Genomic DNA, 14606 nt, shown 5'->3' with positions numbered 1-14606 from the left:
CTCCGTCAGCAGTATAGCATCTCGTTAATTGCTGGGTTAATTAGCTCCATCATCAGACACATCCTCGCTGTCTCCAGACCTGCTGACAAAATGAACGAGGGATGAATATAGGAGTATTTGTGCAGTTCTACTGTTCCAGTGGAGGTTAGGAGGAGAGTAGCACAGGTTCATCATCTGTTTCCATTGTGCAGACTGATTAATCAGTCTGTATTTCTATCCAAAAAGCACCAGGAAGCTCTGCATTGACATGCCAGTATATCAAGCCACTGGGGGAGGGGAGGTTTGGAATTGTGTTCATGTGTTGTAGGCAGTAAGGTGATACATGTGTTGTAGGCAGTAAGGGGTTACATGTGTTGTAGGCAGTAAGGTGATACATGTGTTGTAGGCAGTAAGGGGTTACATGTGTTGTAGGCAGTAAGGAGATACATGTGTTGTAGGCAGTAAGGGGTTACATGTGTTGTAGGCAGTAAGGAGATACATGTGTTGTAGGCAGTAAGGGATTACATGTGTTGTAGGCAGTAAGGGGTTACATGTGTTGTAGGCAGTAAGGGGTTACATGTGTTGTAGGCAGTAAGGGGTTACATGTGTTGTAGGCAGTAAGGGGTTACATGTGTTGTAGGCAGTAAGGGGTTACATGTGTTGTAGGCAGTAAGGGGTTACATGTGTTGTAGGCAGTAAGGGGACACGTGTTGTAGGCAGTAAGGGGTTACATGTGTTGTAGGCAGTAAGGAGATACATGTGTTGTAGGCAGTAAGGGATTACATGTGTTGTAGGCAGTAAGGGGTTACATGTGTTGTAGGCAGTAAGGGGTTACATGTGTTGTAGGCAGTAAGGGGTTACATGTGTTGTAGGCAGTAAGGGGTTACATGTGTTGTAGGCAGTAAGGGGTTACATGTGTTGTAGGCAGTAAGGGGTTACATGTGTTGTAGGCAGTAAGGAGATACATGTGTTGTAGGCAGTAAGGGGATACACGTGTTGTAGGCAGTAAGGGGATACATGTGTTGTAGGCAGTAAGGGGACACGTGTTGTAGGCAGTAAGGGGTTACATGTGTTGTAGGCAGTAAGGGGTTACATGTGTTGTAGGCAGTAAGGGGTTACATGTGTTGTAGGCAGTAAGGGGTTACATGTGTTGTAGGCAGTAAGGGGTTACATGTGTTGTAGGCAGTAAGGAGATACATGTGTTGTAGGCAGTAAGGGGTTACATGTGTTGTAGGCAGTAAGGGGTTACATGTGTTGTAGGCAGTAAGGGGTTACATGTGTTGTAGGCAGTAAGGGGTTACATGTGTTGTAGGCAGTAAGGGGTTACATGTGTTGTAGGCAGTAAGGGGTTACATGTGTTGTAGGCAGTAAGGAGATACATGTGTTGTAGGCAGTAAGGGGTTACATGTGTTGTAGGCAGTAAGTGGTTACATGTGTTGTAGGCAGTAAGGGGTTACATGTGTTGTAGGCAGTAAGGGTTTACATGTGTTGTAGGCAGTAAGGGGATACATGTGTTGTAGGCAGTAAGGGGATACATGTGTTGTAGACAGTAAGGTGATACATGTGTTGTAGACAGTAAGGAGATACATGTGTTGTAGGCAGTAAGGTGATACATGTGTTGTAGACAGTAAGGAGATACATGTGTTGTAGACAGTAAGGGGATACATGTGTTGTAGACAGTAAGGAGATACATGTGTTGTAGGCAGTAAGGATATACATGTGTTGTAGACAGTAAGGTGATACATGTGTTGTAGACAGTAAGGAGATACATGTGTTGTAGGCAGTAAGGATATACATGTGTTGTAGACAGTAAGGAGATACATGTGTTGTAGGCAGTAAGGTGATACATGTGTTGTAGACAGTAAGGGGTTACATGTGTTGTAGACAGTAAGGGGTTACATGTGTTGTAGGCAGTAAGGGGTTACATGTGTTGTAGACAGTAAGGGGTTACATGTGTTGTAGGCAGTAAGGTGATACATGTGTTGTAGACAGTAAGGGGTTACATGTGTTGTAGGCAGTAAGGTGATACATGTGTTGTAGACAGTAAGGAGATACATGTGTTGTAGGCAGTAAGGGGTTACATGTGTTGTAGACAGTAAGGAGATACATGTGTTGTAGGCAGTAAGGATATACATGTGTTGTAGACAGTAAGGTGATACATGTGTTGTAGACAGTAAGGAGATACATGTGTTGTAGACAGTAAGGGGATACATGTGTTGTAGGCAGTAAGGGGACATGTGCTGTAGGCAGTAAGGGGTTATATGTGTTGTAGACAGTAAGGGGATACATGTGTTGTAGGCAGTAAGGGGTTACATGTGTTGTAGGCAGTAAGGGGTTACATGTGTTGTAGGCAGTAAGGGGTTACATGTGTTGTAGGCAGTAAGGAGATACATGTGTTGTAGGCAGTAATGGGATACATGTGTTGTAGGCAGTAAGGGGTTACATGTGTTGTAGGCAGTAAGGAGATACATGTGTTGTAGGCAGTAAGGGGATACATGTGTTGTAGACAGTAAGGAGATACATCTGTTGTAGGCAGTAATGGGATACATGTGTTGTAGGCAGTAAGGGGATACATGTGTTGTAGGCAGTAAGGTGATACATGTGTTGTAGGCAGTAAGGTGATACATGTGTTGTAGACAGTAAGGAGATACACGTGTTGTAGGCAGTAAGGGGATACATGTGTTGTAGGCAGTAAGGGGACACGTGTTGTAGGCAGTAAGGGGTTACATGTGTTGTAGGCAGTAAGGGGTTACATGTGTTGTAGGCAGTAAGGGGTTACATGTGTTGTAGGCAGTAAGGGGTTACATGTGTTGTAGGCAGTAAGGAGATACATGTGTTGTAGGCAGTAAGGGGTTACATGTGTTGTAGGCAGTAAGGGGTTACATGTGTTGTAGGCAGTAAGGGGTTACATGTGTTGTAGGCAGTAAGGGGTTACATGTGTTGTAGGCAGTAAGGGGTTACATGTGTTGTAGGCAGTAAGGGGTTACATGTGTTGTAGGCAGTAAGGAGATACATGTGTTGTAGGCAGTAAGGGGTTACATGTGTTGTAGGCAGTAAGTGGTTACATGTGTTGTAGGCAGTAAGGGGTTACATGTGTTGTAGGCAGTAAGGGTTTACATGTGTTGTAGGCAGTAAGGGGATACATGTGTTGTAGGCAGTAAGGGGATACATGTGTTGTAGACAGTAAGGTGATACATGTGTTGTAGACAGTAAGGAGATACATGTGTTGTAGGCAGTAAGGATATACATGTGTTGTAGACAGTAAGGAGATACATGTGTTGTAGGCAGTAAGGGGTTACATGTGTTGTAGGCAGTAAGGGGATACATGTGTTGTAGGCAGTAAGGGGACACGTGTGTTGTAGGCAGTAAGGTGATACATGTGTTGTAGGCAGTAAGGAGATACATGTGTTGTAGACAGTAAGGAGATACATCTGTTGTAGGCAGTAATGGGATACATGTGTTGTAGGCAGTAAGGGGATACATGTGTTGTAGGCAGTAAGGTGATACATGTGTTGTAGGCAGTAAGGTGATACATGTGTTGTAGACAGTAAGGAGATACATGTGTTGTAGGCAGTAAGGTGATACATGTGTTGTAGACAGTAAGGAGATACATGTGTTGTAGGCAGTAAGGGGATACATGTGTTGTAGGCAGTAATGGGATACATGTGTTGTAGGCAGTAAGGGGACACATGTGTTGTAGACAGTAAGGAGATACATGTGTTGTAGGCAGTAAGGGGATACATGTGTTGTAGGCAGTAAGGGGATACATGTGTTGTAGGCAGTAAGGGGATACATCTGTTGTAGGCAGTAAGGGGATGTGTGTGTGTGTTTGATGGTGGTGGAGTGTGTGTGTAAAGTGTTGGAGGGTGTGTTTTATATGGGGATATTGGAGTGCGTGAGTCTGTGTGTAGAGTGTCGGGGTAGCTGTGTGTAACTGTGTGTATTGTGTCTCTGTGTGTATGTGTTTTGTGTCTGTATGTATTGTCTCTGTGTGTGTGTGTTGTGTATATGTGTACATTGTGTCTCTCTATGTGTATTGTCTCCGTGTGCATTGTGTCTCCGTGTGTATTGTGTCTCTGTGTGTATTGTGTGTCTGTGTGTATTGTGTCTCTGTTTGTATTTTGTCTCTGAATGTATTGCGTCTCTGTGTTTAATGTTTCTCTGTGTTTATTGTGTCTCAGGTTGTGTATTGTCTGTGTGTGTATATTGTCTCTCTGTGTGTAGTGTCTGTGTGTGTGTTGTGTCTCAGTGTGTGTATTGTCTCCGTGTGTATTGCTCTGTGTGTATTGTCTTTGTGTGTGTATTGTGTATATGTGTTTATTGTGTCTCCATGTGTATTGTCTATGTGTGTGTGTTGTGTATATGTGTGTATTGTCTATATGTGTGTATTGTGTCTCTGTGAGTATTGTCTCTGTGTGTTGTATCTGTGTGTATTGTGTCTGTCGCAGTGTATATTGTGTCTCTGTGTGTATTGTGTCTCTGTGTATATTGTATATCTGTGTGTATTGTATATATGTGTTTATTGTGTCTCAGAGTGTGTGTTCTCTCTGTGTGTGTTCTCTCTTTGTGTGCATTGTCTCTGTGTGTATTGTCTCTGTGTGTATTGTGTCTTGGTGAGTATTGTGTGTAGTGTCTCTGTGTGTGTATTGTGTCTCTGTGTGTATTGTCTCTGTCTGTATTGTCTCTGTGTGTGTGTTGTGTATCTGTGTGTATTGTGTCTCTGTGTGTATTGCGTATCTGTGTGTATTGTGTCTCTGTGTGCATTGTATATCTGTGTGTATTGCGTATCTGTGTGTATTGTCTATCTGTGTGTATTGTCTCTGTGTGTGCATTGTCTCTGTGTGTGTATTGTCTCTGTGTGTGTATTATCTCTGTGTGTATTGTCTCTTGGTGTGTATTGTCTCTTGGTGTGTAGTGTCTCTGTGTGTGTATTGTCTCTGTGTGTGTATTATCTCTGTGTGTATTGTCTCTGTCTGTACTGTCTCTCAGTGTGTGTTGTGTATATGTGTGTATTGTGTTTCTGTGTGTGTTGTGTCTCTGTTTGTGTTGTGTCTCTGTGTGTGTATTGTCTCCGTGTCTATTGTCTCTGTGTGTATTGTGTCTCTTTGTTTGTTGTGTCTATGTGTGTGTGTTGCAGCAGTCTGATCCATGGTAATGGATCTGTCTAGAGACATGGCCCTGCTAGTCTCTAACTGAAAATGGTTTCCACCACGTTACTCTCTCAAGCAAAACACACTAGGCGGTCTGGCCCTTAGGCGGCCTGGCCCTTAGGATTTGTGGGAAACGAGAACAGGGTCAGTGGAGGACAGAGAGGGTGGGAGGGATGGAGGGGGTCTGTGCGTGGTGATGGGGGTTAGGGTGTGTGTGTGGAATGGGGTGGGGAGGACACTGAACAGGACAGTAAATGTGGGGGGAGAGGTGGACATTAATGGGTCTCTATAAAGAGGTTGATGGGGTGGGGGAAGAATATGTCTCTGGAGTATTGACCCACCCATAAGGCCCCAACCATGTTAAGAGCCTAACCCTTAACCTTTGGCTCTTATGAAGCTTGTACGTGCTCACACATACTGAAGTAGACGCTATGCAGTCATCTCAGCACAGCATCTCCAAGCAACATTGAACAATCCAGATGAATAGTAGTGAAATGCACCAGTAGCTAGGCAACTGTCAACTAGAACACTGGGAAACCCTGAAACTAGTTACACCAGTAAAAGTCTGTAGTAAACCAGTATAGGATCCTACTCTAGTCACGGTCCTTCATTTCATGGCCTTAGTCTCATTTACTCAAGGGAACCTCTGTCACTCTGTGATGAGCCAATAGAGACATTGTTCACCACACACCTATTTCCGTGAGTGGTGTCACGACACCTTCATCACCATCATCTTCGTCACATGACTGGATGATCCCACTACCATAGTCAACCTAGACTAAATGACTGGATGATCCCACTACCATAGTCAACCCAGACTAAATGACTGGATAATCCCACTACCATAGTCAACCCAGACTAAATGACTGGATAATCCCACTACCATAGTCAACCTAGACTAAATGACTGGATGATCCCACTACCATAGTCAACCCAGACTAAATGACTGGATAATCCCACTACCATAGTCAACCCAGACTAAATGACTGGATAATCCCACTACCATAGTCAACCCAGACTAAATGACTGGATAATCCCACTACCATAGTCAACCCAGACTAAATGACTAGATAATCCCACTACCATAGTCAACCCAGAATAAATGACTGGATAATCCCACTACCATAGTCAACCCAGACTAAATGACTGGATAATCCCACTACCATAGTCAACCTAGACTAAATGACTGGATAATCCCACTACCATAGTCAACCTAGACTAAATGACTGGATAATCCCACTACCATAGTCAACCCAGACTAAATGACTGGATGATCCCACTACCATAGTCAACCCAGACTAAATGACTGGATAATCCCACTACCATAGTCAACCCAGACTAAATTACTAGATAATCCCACTACCATAGTCAACCCAGACTAAATGACTGGATAATCCCACTACCACAGTCAACCCAGCCAGACTAAATGACTGGATAATCCCACTACCATAGTCAACCCAGACTAAATGACTGGATGATCCCGCTACCATTGTAAAACTGGGGATACATCTGGAAGTGAAGCCCATAAAGCCTGTCTCTGGGCTGGAGGACAGGATATAAATTAGGGCCTGGAGGGGGTCAAACAGTGTGTCTGTTTGCGGTTATGCTTTTGTGATAGTGTTAGAGGGGTTGTTGAATGTGTGTGTGTGAATGTGTGTGTGTGTGTGCACGCTTGCTGACGAGATAGTCAAGTGCAGGTGAAGGGACAAGCTCACCAGAGACTGAAGAGGACGTGTGACATCCCACTCCAACATATTTGAGCACAGGTCACAGTCCTTATTAGAGACTATTGTGTCCCCGTCAACCCCCCCCCCTCTTCTTCCCCACTCCCTCACTGTCAATTCAGCTGTACTTTGTGCTCTGTGTAAATAAGTGTTCTTACGTGTGTGTATGTTTGTGAGAGAGAGACTCTGTGTGCATTTCGAAAAATGGTGGCCTAAAATTGTTTTTATAGATTTGTCCAGGGACTTGCTTGTTTGCCCCGGTCCCTCCCTCCCTCTCTCTCTCTCTCTCTCTCTCTCTCTCTCTCTCTCTCTCTCTCTCTCTCTCTCTCTCTCTCTCTCTCTCTCTCTCTCTCTCTCGGGAACAGCAAATATAACATCAGACACGAAATTAACCCCACTTACCCCCCCCACACACACACACACATGATGTCATCTCCCCTCTGCACCTGAAGGTAAAAACCAGCAGACGTCATTGCTTTTAAAAAAGGCACCTATTGGACGACACAGAGCAAACAAAGACTCACACGCACATTGATCTGTGGCCTAATTTACTAACAATCCTTCCACTTTACTCCTGCTTGTTTGCATATAGTGTGAGATGCAAATGTCCCTCTAATGTGGGAAGCAGACTGCAGCCTCTCCCACCTGCCTGCCGTGACCTGAACGTGCTACAGAAACTACCTGCAGCTCAAATACCTGGCAGGTCCTTCACATATCCCTGTAAATGTCAACAGCAGCAGCAGAGAGACACTCCGGGCCATGCTGAGAGTATAGTGGCCTGGCACCTGGGGGAGATGGGCAACATGCACGCAAATGTCATGGATAATAATCTGTAAATGAATGTGTTGCAGGGGAAATAATTTCTCTCCATGGTGACTGCAGGGAAAACGGTTGCTTCTGGGCAAATATACAGGGCACGCTCTCTCTATATCTCCCTTATCTCACTCTGCTAGACACACACAGGCACACACGCACAAGAACACTCATACAATTTTATGTGTTGAGACGTTCTGTGACAAAACAGGTTATCAGCTCATAATCTCTTTGTTTTTCTTATCTTTATGGGACCTAATAATACCAGATTGCTAAAGATTGACTTTGAAATTGGACCTCTGCTCATGTCCACTAGGGGCCATCAAGTGGGCTTAGGTTTTGCTAGGGTGTTGAGGACGAAGGTGGTGGATGGCTGTGATCTCTGGACCTGAAGGATGCGTGTTCAATCCCAGTGGTGGACAATCTTTCTATTGTTTGTTTTAACCCTATCTCAAACCATAACCTTTACCTTAACCTTTACCTTAACCCTTACCTGAACCCCTTACCCGAACCCCGAACCCCTTACCTTAAACCTTAACTTAACCCTTGCCTTAACCTTTACCTTAACCCTTGCCTTAAACCATTCAGAATAAATGCCTAGACCTCATGTTTTAACCCTATCCAAAAACCTAACCTTTAACCTAAACATGACCAAATACAAACAGTGTAGCTATTCCCTCCGCAAGGCAATCAAACAAGCTAAGCGTCAGTATAGAGACAAAGTAGAGTCGCAATTCAACGGCTCAGACACGAGAGGTATGTGGCAGGGTCTACAGTCAATCACGGATTACAAAAAGAAAACCAGCCCTGTCGCGTACCCCGATGTCTTGCTCCCAGACGAACTAAACAACTTCTTTGCTCGCTTTGAGAAAATACAGTGCCACCGACACGGCCCGCTACCAAAACCTGCGGGCTCTCCTTCACCACAGCCAACGTGAGTAAAACATTTGAAAGTGTTAACCCGCGCAAGGCTGCCGACCCAGACGGCATCCCTAGCCGCGTCCTCAGAGCATGCGCAGACCAGCTGGCTGGTGTATTTACAGACATATTCAATCAATCCCTATACCAGTCTGCTGTTCCCACATGCTTCAAGAGGGACACCATTGTTCCTATTCCCAAGAAAGCCTAGGTAACTGAGCAAAACGACTATCGTCCCGTAGCACTCACTTCCGTCATCATGAAGTGCTTTGAGAGACAAGTCAAGGATCATATCATCTCCACCTTACCTGACACCCTAGACCCACTCCAATTTGTTTACTGCCCCAATAGGTCCACAGACGATGCAATCGCAATCACACTGCACACTGCCCTAACCCATCTGGACAAGAGGAATACCCATGTAAGAATGCTGTTCATTGACTACAGCTCAGCACTTAACAGAATAGTACCCTCCAAACTCATCATTAAGCTTGAGACCCTTTCTGACAGGACGCCCCCAAGTGGTGAGGGTAGAAAACAACATCTCCACCCCGCTGATCCTCAACAAAGGGGCCCCACAAGGGTGCGTTCTCAGTACTCTCCTGTGCTCCCTGTTCACGCATGACTGCGTGGCCATGCACTCAATCATCAAGTTTGCAGACGACACTATACTGGTAGGCTTGATTACCAACAATGACGAAACGGCCTACAGGGAGGAGGTGAGGGCCCTCTGAGTGTGGTGTCAGGAAAATAACCTCACACTCAACAAAACAAAGGAGATGATAGTGGACTTCAGGAAACAGCAGAAGGAGCACCCCCTTTCCACATTGACGGGATTGTAGTGGAGAAAGTGGAAAGTTTTAAGTTCCTCGGCGTACACATCACGGACAAACTGAAATGGTCCATCCACACAGACAGCGTGGTGAAGAAGGCGCAACAGAGCCTCTTCAACCTCAGGAAGCTGAAGAAATTGGACTTGTCACCAAAAACACTCACAAACTTTTACTGAGGCATAACCGAGAGCATGCTGACAGGCTGTTTCACGGCCTGGTACGGCAACTGCTCCGCCCACAACCTTAAGGCTCTTCAGAGGGTAGTGAGGTCTGCACAACGCATTACCAGGGGAAAACTACCTGCCCTCCAGGACACCTACACCACCCGATGTCACAGGAAAGCCATAAAGATCATCAAGGACAACAACCACCCAAGCCACTGCCTGTTCACCCCGCTATCATCCAGAAGGTGAGGTCAGTACAGGTGCATCAAAGCTGGGACCGAGAGACTGAAAAACAACTTATATCTCAAGGCCATCAGACTGTTAAACAGCCATCACTAACATTGAGTGGCTGCTGCCAACATACTGACTCAAATCTCTCTAAAAGCCATTTTATATCATGTTTACATACCCTACTGTCACGCCTTGGTCTTAGTATTTTGTGTTTTCTTTAATTATTTGTTCAGGCCAGGGTGTGACATGGGGTTATTGTATTGTCTTATTGGGGTTTTTGTAGGCATTGGGATTGTGGTTGATTAGGGGTGTGTCTAGTATAGGCTTGGCTGCCTGAGGCGGTTCTCAATCAGAGTCAGGTGATTCTTGTTGTCTCTGATGGGGAACCGTATTTAGGTAGCCTGGGTTTCACTGTGTATTTCGTGGGTGATTGTTCCTGTCTCTGTGTAGTGTTCACCAGATAGGCTGTAATAAGTTTCGCGTTCCGTTTGTTGTTTTGTTTATTCAGTTATTTCATGTATCGTCATTTCATTCATTAAAGACATGAGTAACCACCACGCTGCATTTCGGTCCTCTCTTTCGACAAATGAAGAACGTCGTTACAGAATCACCCACCACACACGGACCGAGTGGCGTGGTAACAGGCAGCGACAGCAGGAGCAGCGAAAGGAGGATGAATTGTTCGGAGAAGGACCCTGGGATCAGCCGGGAGAATATCGGGACTATACGACGTGGGAAGAAATAGACAGGTGGGTGGCCGACCCAGAGAGAGTGCCTGAGCCCGTCTGGGATTCGCTGGAGCAGTGCGAGGAGGGTTATAGGAAAATGGAGTCGAAAAGAAAGACACGGCGGCGCAGAGCGAAACCCGAAAGTAACCCTCAAATATGTATTGGGGGGGGGGGGCTCAGAGGGAGAGTGGCTGAGTCAGGAGTCAGACCTGAGCCAACTCTCCTTGTTAATCGTGAGGAGCCAAGGAGGAGACCAGAACCAGAGCCGGTGTTAGAGGTGAGCGAAGCGGAGACTGTGAAGGAGTTAATGGGGAAAGTGGAGTGGAGAGTAATGAGGGAGTTGCCAGCTTGGTGCTATAGATACGATATTCGTCCGATGGATCGTGTCGGGGATTTGATGGCACCTGAGTTAGCGCTCCATACTCGTCCTGAGGTGCGTGTTAGTCGGCTGGTGAAAAATGTGCCAGCCTCACGCACTAGGCCTCCTGTGTACCTACCTAGCCTTGCACGTCCTGTGCCAGTCCTGCTCTCAGGCTCTCCAGTACACCTTCACGGTCCAGTCCATCCTGTGCCACCTTCACATACCAGTCCTCCGGTGGCAGCTCCCCACACCAGGCTTCCTGTGCGTGTCCTCGATCCTGTAGCACCAGTTCCAGCACCACGCACCAGGCCTTCAGTGCGCCTCGCCTGTTCAACACAGCCAGAGCCTTCCTTCCCTCCTACACTGTCGGAGTCTCCCGCCTGTTCAGCGCAGCCAGAGCCTTCCTCCTCTACAGCGCTGCCGGAGCCTCCCGCCTGTTCAGCGCAGCCAGAGCCTGTCTCCTCTCCTGCGCTGCCGGAGCCTCCTGCCTGTTTAGCGCAGCCAGCGCTTTCCTCCTCTCCTGCGCTGTCGGAGTCTCCCGCCTGTTCAGCGCTTCTAGAGCCTTCCTCCTCTACAGCGCTGCCGGAGCCTCCTGCCTGTTCGGAGCAGCCTGAGCTGCCAGTCTGCAGAGAGCTGTCAGTCTGCAAGGTGCTGTCAGTCTGCATGAAGCAGCCAGAGCTGTCAGTCTGCAAAGAGCTGCCAGTCTGCAGGGAGCTGTCAGTCTGCAAGGAGCTGTCAGTCTGCAAGGAGCTGCCAGTCTGCAGGGTGCTGTCAGCCTGCATGGAGCAGTCAGAGCTTTCAGTCTGCATGAAGCAGCCAGAGCTGCCAGTCTGCAAAGAGCTGCCAGTCTGCAAGGAGCTGCCAGTCTGCATGGAGCAGTCAGAGCTGTCAGTCTGCATAGAGCAGCTAGATCCGCCAGTCAGCCATGATCTTCTAGATCTGCCAGTCAACCAGATTCTGCCAGTCAACCAGAATCTTCCAGATCTGCTAGTCCACCAGAATCTTCCAGATCTGCTAGTCAACCAGAATCTTCCAGATCTGCTAGTCAACCTGAATCTTCCAGATCCGCCAGCCAGCCAGGATCTACCGGAGCCTACTACCTACCTGAGCTTCATCGCAGTACTGGGCTTCATCTCAGTACTGGGCTTCCTCTCAGTACTGGGCTTCCTCTCAGTTCCGGGCTGCCCCTCAGTCCCGGGCTGCCCCTCAGTCCCGGGCTGCCCCTCAGTCCCGAGCTGCCCCTCAGTCCCGAGCTGCCCCTCAGTCCCGAGCTGCCCCTCAGTCACGAGCTGCTCCTCAGTTCAGTGGGGTTCTGGGTGAGGACTATTAGGCCATGGTCGGCGGCGAGGGTGGATTATCCCAGGACGCGAAGGGGAGGAACTATGACTTTAATGGAGTGGGGTCCCGTCCCGAGCCGGAACCACCACCATGGACAGACGCCCACCCGGACCCTCCCTATGGTTTTGAGGTGCGTCCGGGAGTCCGCACCTTAGGGGGGAGGTTCTGTCACGCCTTGGTCTTAGTATTTTGTGTTTTCTTTAATTATTTGTTCAGGCCAGGGTGTGACATGGGGTTATTGTATTGTCTTATTGGGGTTTTTGTAGGCATTGGGATTGTGGTTGATTAGGGGTGTGTCTAGTATAGGCTTGGCTGCCTGAGGCGGTTCTCAATCAGAGTCAGGTGATTCTTGTTGTCTCTGATGGGGAACCGTATTTAGGTAGCCGGGGTTTCACTATGTATTTCGTGGGTGATTGTTCCTGTCTCTGTGTAGTGTTCACCAGATAGGCTGTAATAAGTTTCGCGTTCCGTTTGTTGTTTTGTTTATTCAGTTATTTCATGTATCGTCATTTCATTCATTAAAGACATGAGTAACCACCACGCTGCATTTCGGTCCTCTCTTTCGACAAACGAAGAACGTCGTTACACCTACATTACTCATCTCATATGTATATACTGTACTCTACACCATCTACTGCATCTTGCCTCTGCCGTTCGCCCATTACTCATCCATATATTTCTATGTACATATTCATATTCGTTCCTTTACACTTGTGTGTAATAGGTAGTTGTTGTGAAATTGTTAGATTACTTGTTCGATATTACTGCATTGTCGGAACTAGAAGCACAAGCATTTTGCTGCCCTCGCATTGACTTCTGCTAACCATGTGTATACAATTGATTTTATTTGGATTTGATAACCCTTAACTTTGACTTCCAAATGTGATGTTTTTTGCAGAAATTTTGAAATGTGATGTTTTGATAAAAGTGCAAAAATGTTTAATTCTGCAGTGAGACTGTGAGGGGTTGTTGAATATTACACAACCCTGCTACACCTCACAACAAACCAGCCTCTTTTATTACTGACACTTCAGGCTGTGTGTGTATGTGTGTGTGTGTACCTAATGTTCTTTAAACAGGTTTCAACACAGGGTTAAGATCTCAAGAATCCCTGGCACACTGTCTCACTTGATCTGAGGAGAGATGGCTGTGTGTGTGTGTGTGTGTGTGTGTTCGTGTCAGTTATGCCTCTGAAGGTGATGACGCTGATGCTGTAACCCCCAGAAAACTTGACAAAAACCACAAATGACTTGCGTACTTGTGGCTGTGTCACACTGTGCTAATCTCTCTGTGAGTGGCTGTAAAACATGACACATTATAATACGCTGCCTTTCACCTGCTACGCTGTTTACACAACAATGGGCTGGTTAACATTGTCACGGTAGAAGGTCTTCCTAGACACACAAACATAAGTACATGTATTCAAAGAAGCGAGCCGATGCACGCACGCAGACACCAACACGTCAGAGAATGAATAGATACACAATACAAAAACATATGTAGCTACATACATACAAACAAATGAGCGAACGCACGCACAGACAGTCTTGTACAGCTAACCTTGTGCAGACACACAATTCAGTCCCATTGAAAATTGTATTTTCTCTAACCCTAAACCTAACCTGTACTCTTTTCCTAACCTTAACCCTAACCCAAAAACCTAACCTTAACCCTAAACCTAACCCTAGCTCCTAACAGTAAAGGTAATGCCAGCTCCGAACCCTAACCCTAAACGTAATTCTAACCCTAACACTAACTCTACCCTTAACCCTAAACCCCTTAGAAAAAGCATTTGACATCGCGGGGACTAACAAAATGTCCTCAGTTGGTCAATATTTGTTTGTTTACTATTCTTGTGGTCTCCATAGTTAAACACACACACACACACACACACACACACACACACACACACACACACACACACACACACACACACACACACACACACACACACACACACACACACACACACACAGGACAAGGGAATGGACACAATTGTGCTTTATTGCTGTACAGGTATTTATGAAAAAAAGTATGATACAACACATATATAATATTTTGTTCTTTTTTACACACAATGTGTGCAGGTAAAACATACTGTATGTAATTTCCAAAGAGAGGGGGAAGAGACAGGAAAACAACAACAAACATTACAACAAGGCAGTGATATGCCCATGTACTAAAATATACAGTGTCATTGGAATACAGTACATGGACTGTGAACAGCACAATGCCCATTCTGCTCTGGTTGTAGCACCAGACATCTGATCTAGGAACATTATGATAAAGGGATATCTGACTATGAATGAAAAATGGCAGACATTTATTTTTTATTTTTTTTATTTCACCTTTATTTAACCAGGTAGG

The sequence above is a fragment of the Oncorhynchus nerka genome, linkage group LG3, assembly GCF_034236695.1.
Source record: "Oncorhynchus nerka isolate Pitt River linkage group LG3, Oner_Uvic_2.0, whole genome shotgun sequence".
Taxonomy (NCBI): Eukaryota; Metazoa; Chordata; class Actinopteri; order Salmoniformes; family Salmonidae; genus Oncorhynchus; species Oncorhynchus nerka.
This window is presented reverse-complemented; position numbering follows the sequence as displayed.